The 7,895-nt window shown below is 30.8% G+C and overlaps 1 pseudogene across 1 annotated transcript; it reads right to left on the bottom strand.

The window, feature by feature from the left end:
- Window positions 1-1,143: 1,143 nt before the first annotated feature.
- On the bottom strand, window positions 1,144-1,232 carry BDCG_16420 (annotated as a pseudogene). The gene has a single exon. The product of its transcript is annotated as a tRNA-OTHER (tRNA).
- Between the last annotated feature and the right edge of the window lie 6,663 nt (window positions 1,233-7,895).

Genomic DNA, 7,895 nt, shown 5'->3' with positions numbered 1-7,895 from the left:
AACAGGTAGAATGATGAATGCTGAGAGACTGCATGCTGTTGAATCTGTGTGATTAATAGTATCTGTCTGAGATATTCATTTCATAGTCTTATAGACTTACTCACTAGATATTTCATCAGCATATTATTCAAGATTTTATTCAAGTGTTTCATCTTCTCATTTATCTGCAGATGATATGACATTGTTTCACAATATCTTGTCTGTAACTGACTCATGAAATGCCTCATCACTTTTTCTATGAGATTTGCACTGTTATCAGTTAGAATCTCATGCAGCATTTTATAGTTGACATAGATTTCATTATGTAGAAACTTTGTCATCATCTTCTCTATCATCTCTGAAACTGCTTTCATAACTGGCCAGTCAGTAGTGTAATCAATAGCAGTGATTATTCATTGATTTTCATTTAGCATTCATGATAATATGTCTATGAGATTCACTCTTCATTATTTAAATGATTGTATCATATACTTTATCTGATGTTATACTTTCTCACATTCTAACTCTTTCTTAGATTCTTTCATAATCTGGCAATTCAGGCACTCATGAGTGTATATCTGAATGTTCTCAGCTATGCTTGATCAGTATACTCTTAATTCAAGTATACTCATGAGTTCAGAGCTTTCTAAGTGACTGAATTTCTTGTACATGTGAGTTATTAAGTCATGTTTAAATAAAGATTCTAGATAGAGAGCTTCTGCATATTCTAGATTATAGTAAAGTATAACATTATTTTTCAATTTTCTCAGCTTGAAGTTCAGAAGCATCTCTTCTACTACTCTTATAAAATACTTATCATTCAATATCTTATTATTCTTTAAGTAAGAGATTATAGCATTCACTCATTCTGATTCCTTGTACTTTATTATTATTATTATTCTTCCATTATACTCATATGCAAGCGGAGCTTATGATGAGTCCTTGCGTGATGTTAAATACAGGTCAAGTGTTGGTTATACAGAAGGAAATACAGGTGTTGAGACCATGTCAAGATAACAAGAACATAGGAAAATACAAAGAAGTGACAATTATATACATGCGATAATAACTTCTCAGCCCAGGAACATAGAGCGATTCATTGAAGCGATTTGTACACCTCTGTATTTATTAGAAACCTGAGATGCTTGAGTTCCGGATTTAATGTATCCCCTGCGGGTTTCGAACCCACGCGCCTTGGTTTCCCACGCCAAGGTGCTACCAGGTGGCCGCATTAACCATTCGGCCACCGGGGCTGATTTCTTGTACTCTCTCAGTGTATTTAATGTGAACTTTTCTTGTATCTGATTTACAGAACTCTTACTTATGAAATTAAGTCTGTAACTGATTACATCAGGTATCACAGTATCTGATTTCTTTCAGTATTTGATATGAAGATTATACACTTGAAACTCTGAGATTCAATATGCTAAGTGTTTAAAAGGTTTTATTATCAATTGTAGATAGATGAGACTTTCATGATCTATGATTACTGTTATTATATATCTGTTATCAATATATTTATTCTATAATACCAGCATGTGCTTGATTACTAGCAATTTCTTTTTATATACTGAGTAATTGAGCTCAGCACTTGATAGTTTTCTATCATTATACATCACTGAGTACAGCTTGCTGTTCTTGTTCATCTGTAGAAGAGTGTCTCTGATAGCTCATTCAGATGCATCTGTCTCAATGTAGAAAGATTTATCATGATTTAATTGAATAAACACTGAGAATGTTATTACACATTTTCTCAGTGTGAGAAAAGTCTCTTCACATGCAGTATTTCAGATAATTGAATAAAACTTCTTCTTTCACAGATTTGCATTCATTTCTCTTAAGAGATCTGAGAGTGATATAGATATTTATGTGAAATTCTTGATAAATCTGTGATAATATGAGATCAACTCAAGAAACTGTTGTACATGATATACATTTCTCAGTTATAGTTAATTTACTATGATATTCAATTTCTCTGAGATGAGATGTATATAGTCATCACTCACTACATGTTCTATGAACTTCAACTCTTTCATTTCAAACACACACTTGATTGATTTGATATAGAGCTTATACTCTGTCAGAGTTGTAAGCACTTTGTCAAGATACTTCAGATATTTATTATATGAGTTTGAAAAGACTAGAATGTTATCAAGATATACACAGTATGAGATTTCATTCTGTTTATAAAGAATTGTATTCATTATTATTTGAAAGATGATAGACACATTTATCAGACTGAATGATATGATCAGGAATTCAAACTTCTCTCATTGTATATTAAACACAGTTCACAGAACTGACAGTTCATCTATATAGATCTGTTAGTATTCTAAGAGAAGATTGATCTTTAATAGATATTAAGTATTTTCAACTGTATTTAACTGATATTGAATCTGTGATAATGAATATTCATTCTTGATTGTAAGCTTGTTAAGTGCTTAATAATTGATACACATTCATCACTTCTCACCTGTCTTTTTTATAAATAGAACTGGAAAGCCTCATGCACTTGATGAGAGTTATATAAGATCATATTCTAGAAGATCTGTGATGGGATGCTTCTGTTCTTTAAGATGTGTTTGTGACAGAGAGTATGTATTCTGATTGACTGATTTTGCATTCTCTATATCAATCTCATGTATGAATTCTCATTCCAGTGATAATTCTGAACAAAGATCTGTTTGAAAGATCTTCTCATACTTCTTCAGAAGCTTCTTCATATACTTATTCTTCTGTATATTCTTTATCTTGATTTCCTCTGCTTTTGAGTTCTGTATGATATACAGAATGCTTTCACATGAGATCATATAAATCATTCTCTTTGCTTATTAATATGTAAGCAGATTTAACTCTTCTATACTAGAGACATGAAATGTCCTTCTCATATCAGTTGATAGAATTGTATGAACTGTTTTCTTTCTATCAGTCAACTGTATATAACATATACATCATTGAATCTGTGAATTAAATCTTTGAAATTAATTGAGTCTGAGAATAAGGTTGTATTTCATGTTCTGCAGCTCTCATGTCTAAATATAGTAAAATCATTCTCTGAAGTGCAAGAGAACTCTTACTCTTACAGATAATATTAAATATTGATTATCAAATAATCTTATATATTGAGAATTCTTCACTCAGCAGACCTCTTTCAGTCTTCAGATTATATAATTATTAATATATTATATAGAAGCTTCTGTATCTGCTAACACTTTTACAGTCATCTCTCAATTCTTACTCAACTGCCTCTTATACATTAACATTTCAGATCTCAAGATATTAAGATGAGTATCTGCTTCATCATTCTCACTCACATCTCATTCAGAAACCTGCTTCTTCTTGATATTCACAGAATTCAGAGAGTTATTTAATATAGACATCTCTTTTATTTTGAAGACTTTTCATAGAATATCAGTAAGTATCTCTGAGCTCACTGATTCTACTAGTTTTTTAACTTTCTTACTTCTCTTAACTGTGCATACTGAGTGTAATCTTTTATATTATGATTTTAACATTCACAGTTAAAGCAAGCTTAATACTCACAATATCAAGATTTTCACTTAGAGAATCTCTTTTTTGAGAGATTCAGTACTTTAGCAATGATATTCAGATCTAGATTCATTGTATCTGAGTATATAACTTATATTATAGAAGTCTGATTACTCATTCTCTGCTGAGACATACTTGATTACAGTATTTTCTGTTATAATTAACTCACTTATTTCTATATAATAAGAATGTTGTATGCTTCTTTCACTGTATCTGATTATGAGATTAAGTATTTTCATTTCACTCTCAACTCAGATGTAAGATTATGAATAAAGATCTGTAAACAGAAAGATGTTGAAAGCTCTTCATTCAATATAAGATAGTATAAGCTGAAGTGTATGAAGTATAATATAAGATTACTCACTTATCTACACTCAGTGAAGTATTTATAATACTTATCTCATACATTCACTTTCTCAAAGTTGTGTAAGATTCATTTGAAAAACTCATTTCATATTTATGAGAATGAATATCACTTCAAATCTGTGAGATTCATCTTTTCATCAGTTATTTATAATGACTTTGCTTTTTCATGTAGAAATATGATAGATCTTAAGACTTATTAAAATTCTGTTGACTGTCTGTCTGTGAGTTCATATTCAATCTGATAATATGATTACATCTGACTTAGTCAGCTGATTGCAGCATTATTTTTTCAGTCATTATTAAAGCTTAATAACTTCATCAGATCTTTCAGCTTGATATATTTCATACTCAGATTCTTATTCTGTACAGTGATCTCTGATAATGTGTATACTTCTGAAGAGATTATGAATAATTATAATAAGATCTCTAGATTCAGTGTAGTCATCTATCTGTGTAAATATTCAATCTCTCACTGCAGATCTAAGATCTGGTTTTCTCTATTCTTATTAATAATAATAATTGTATCAGTGAAGCTTTTTATAGTGAATGCTTGATCTACAGCAAATGTCAATTGTTATTTAGCTTTCATCTCAGTCTGTCACTGTGTATATAAGATCTTGATCTTGTTTAGAATTCTTCTATATATACAGAGCTTTGATCTCAGTTCAGTGATTTCAGTCACTTTTCTTACTGCTTTAAGTAAATTCTCTGAGAGATTCTGCATATCTTTCAATTCAGATAGCAGAGAAGAGTGTTATTCATATTAACTAGAAGAGATATTCATTTCAGTGATTTCTCATTAATTGAATAATATCTATTATTATATCACTGTATCATTATATCACTATATTATTATATAATTTCTGTTATTATTATATGACTCTGATAATGATCACTCTCTTCTTTTATCTCTTTGAGTGAAGAGTGATCTTCTTTAAATCTGATTCACTGCTCTCATCTCTTTTCTCATATCTTATCTGTTCACATACATGGTATTCAACTGAGCATGGAGTTTTTTCTCAATAAGTGAAGTAGTATCAATCAGATGCTCTTCTACTCACTGCTCTTTATACACTATCTTTTGAGACATTCTAGAATCACACTGACATGATAACTATAAATTGCTTTATAGATGAAATTATCACACTCTGAAGAAGCCTGCACTTCTCATCAGTTTTTAGACATGCTATCAGATGTGATTCAAAGATTGCTTGAGTCAGTATACAATTACAGATGTACACTGGCTTCTTATATATCATGCACTAAATTAATTAGTGGCCGCTATGGCCTCTTTACACTCGTAAGCAAGTTCAGAAGCGGCCGCGTTATTATCCGACAGTCATATGTTCTTCCGAATCACATCTTGGCATAAAGTTACTATTTTTAGACATTTTAAGGTGTTTTTTAGACTATTTTTAATTTTTTAAAAAGTAACACTTTTTGATAATGCTTAAATGAGATTTAAAGTCATTTAAAGCAATAAAAATAATTTAAATTAAGAAGTGAAAATCATACTCTTATTTGAAAAATGTGATAAGAGTAGATAGTAAGTCTCAATGAGACAGTATGAAACTACTATCTAATGTTAAAACAGTGTAATGAGATCAGTTGAATTGATAATAAAACTATCAAATATTCTGACTCTGATGTCACGCTCCCGGCCGCGCCAAGGCCCTGTTGCGGTTTCACACGGCTCATTGCTTCCATGCAGATGATTCCATCCATCTCACAGACTGTTCGAACTGGTTTTCAACTACTCTATGACATCATTCAGATATATTCTAGAAAGATCTGATTGATGAATATGAGAACCTCACTTCTATACAAGGTCAGCAGATTACTCTTTCTTAGTAATGAGACGCTGCTGAGGTATCACTCCAGCTATTCTCACTCATGGAATGAGAGGAGAGTATTCACTCATTGTCTATATAGAATAGCTAGATACTGGCTTCTCATTACAGAAGTCAGTAATTCATCTTTTTCTTCTACTGAAATATATATGAGAGTTACTGTGTGTCTCATACAATCTTCTTAGTATACTAAGTATCATATCTGTGATATTCTTGTAATAACTCTGTAGTCTATGAGCTCACTATTCAAGCAAGATAGTCAAGCTCACTCATACAGCTTCTTAAATAACTACTTCTATATATCACTGCTGACTAGTCACTGCTTCAGTTCTATCATATTATAATTTGAATTGCTCAATCTAATTACATGTTTAAATCAGTCAAGCTCTAACAGACTGATATGATCTCATATACCTGTACTGAGACTGACCTGATCTCATTCTCTGAGAAAAACACTACATCATTTTCTAGAGTGTGTATATCTCTATTCTGACAGAAATCTGAGATTTCTGAATCTGCTGCACATTTTGACATGAGCTCTTCAACTACTCTATCATCATCATGAACTCTACACACCTAAATCTATTATGAAGATAGAGAGATTAAGATCAGAGATTCTCTGAGATATAAGAGAAATATCTTGTCTGAATTTCACAGCTTTATCTATACTCTTAAATGAAAATTCTGCCTTAATCTGAGTCAGTATAATACTCACAAGATATGAGTAATATATGCTGTCAACCTTCTTGAAGGCATCTCTGTAACTACTTGAGTCATTAAGAAGAGAGAGCTTGAGTGTATTAATACTGTTATAATTTGAGAAGAATTCAAGAACTTTCTACTAAATCAAATCAAAGATCATCACAACTGCAGCTTCACAGTAGTACAGTAGTTTAACTCATTATATTAATAAGATAATGAGAATTCTTCTGATTTCAATGTAAGATTTGAAGAATATTGAGAGAAATTAGTTGATGATTTGAATCAATTAAAAATACAGCTTTATCTTATGAAGCTGACTTACAAGATGTAGATAATAATATCATAATATCAGAGTTTATTAATCAATTGCACTGAGCTTGTCAATCTGACTTCTCAGATCTATTTGAATAATTAATTCTCTAAGAAAAAGATTAATAAGACTTCTTCTAAGTAATTAATAATAGAATTTAAACAGTATCATGACAGCTTCAGTGTGAAGAAAGTAAAGAAGAATTTCAAGTATTCTAATTCTTCACTCACTGTAAAGAAATGTTAAAAAAGATTTGATAAAAATCTCTATTTCAACTGTGAAGCTGATAATCACTATATCAGTGATTGTAAGAAGCTGAAGAAGAAAAGAAACTGAGAAGATATCTTCTCAAAGTTGACTTCTCTTCTGACAAACATATCCGCGGAAGATAAAGAAGAGAAAGAAAAGAATTAATAATTCTCACATCTCTGAGTTTATATTACAATTACAATATATACTCTGAATGAGAAGATATCAGTGAGATATCTACTTGACTCTGAGATAAATACTAACTTCATATTCTATTCCTTTTCTTTGATAAAGAATTGAAAGAAGATAGATTTATCAGATCATGTGAAATTTACTGATGAAATAAAATGTCACTGTTTTGACATAATTTAAGCAAAGTGTGTGATCACAGACTTAGAAGAAATCTTCAAGAAGAGCAGTCTGCTTCTTCATACAGTCAATATTATAGATGAGATTATTATTCTAGATCTTCTGTAATTGAGAGAAAACAATTCTCTCATTGACTGAGTTACTCAGATATGATGATACTATCTCACTGATGAAGAGACAGTGATAGAGAAATCTGAAGAGTTTCATCAGAAGAATCTTGAGAAAAAGATTGAGTTACTATACTATATAGCAGGTGATTGAAACTTGAGAATAGATGAAGAAGTTATTATTCTCACTGCAAGATTAGCAGCAGTATCTGTTATTGAAGATGAATGTATACAATGTCTCTTTACAGATTTTAAGAATATCTTTTTGAAAAGAGAAGCAGTGAAGTTTTCTGACATCAAGATATGATATAAGATTTGTCTTGAAGACAGTGCAACAGCACTGTACAGATCTCTTTACAACTTGTCTGTAAAGAAATTGAATATTCTGTATAAATATCTTGAAGAAGTGCAATC

The sequence above is a fragment of the Blastomyces dermatitidis genome, assembly GCF_000003525.1.
Source record: "Blastomyces dermatitidis ER-3 genomic scaffold supercont1.2, whole genome shotgun sequence".
NCBI classification, from domain to species: Eukaryota; Fungi; Ascomycota; class Eurotiomycetes; order Onygenales; family Ajellomycetaceae; genus Blastomyces; species Blastomyces dermatitidis.
Note: the sequence above shows the minus strand (reverse complement) of the source record. Positions and strands in the feature narration are given on the sequence as shown.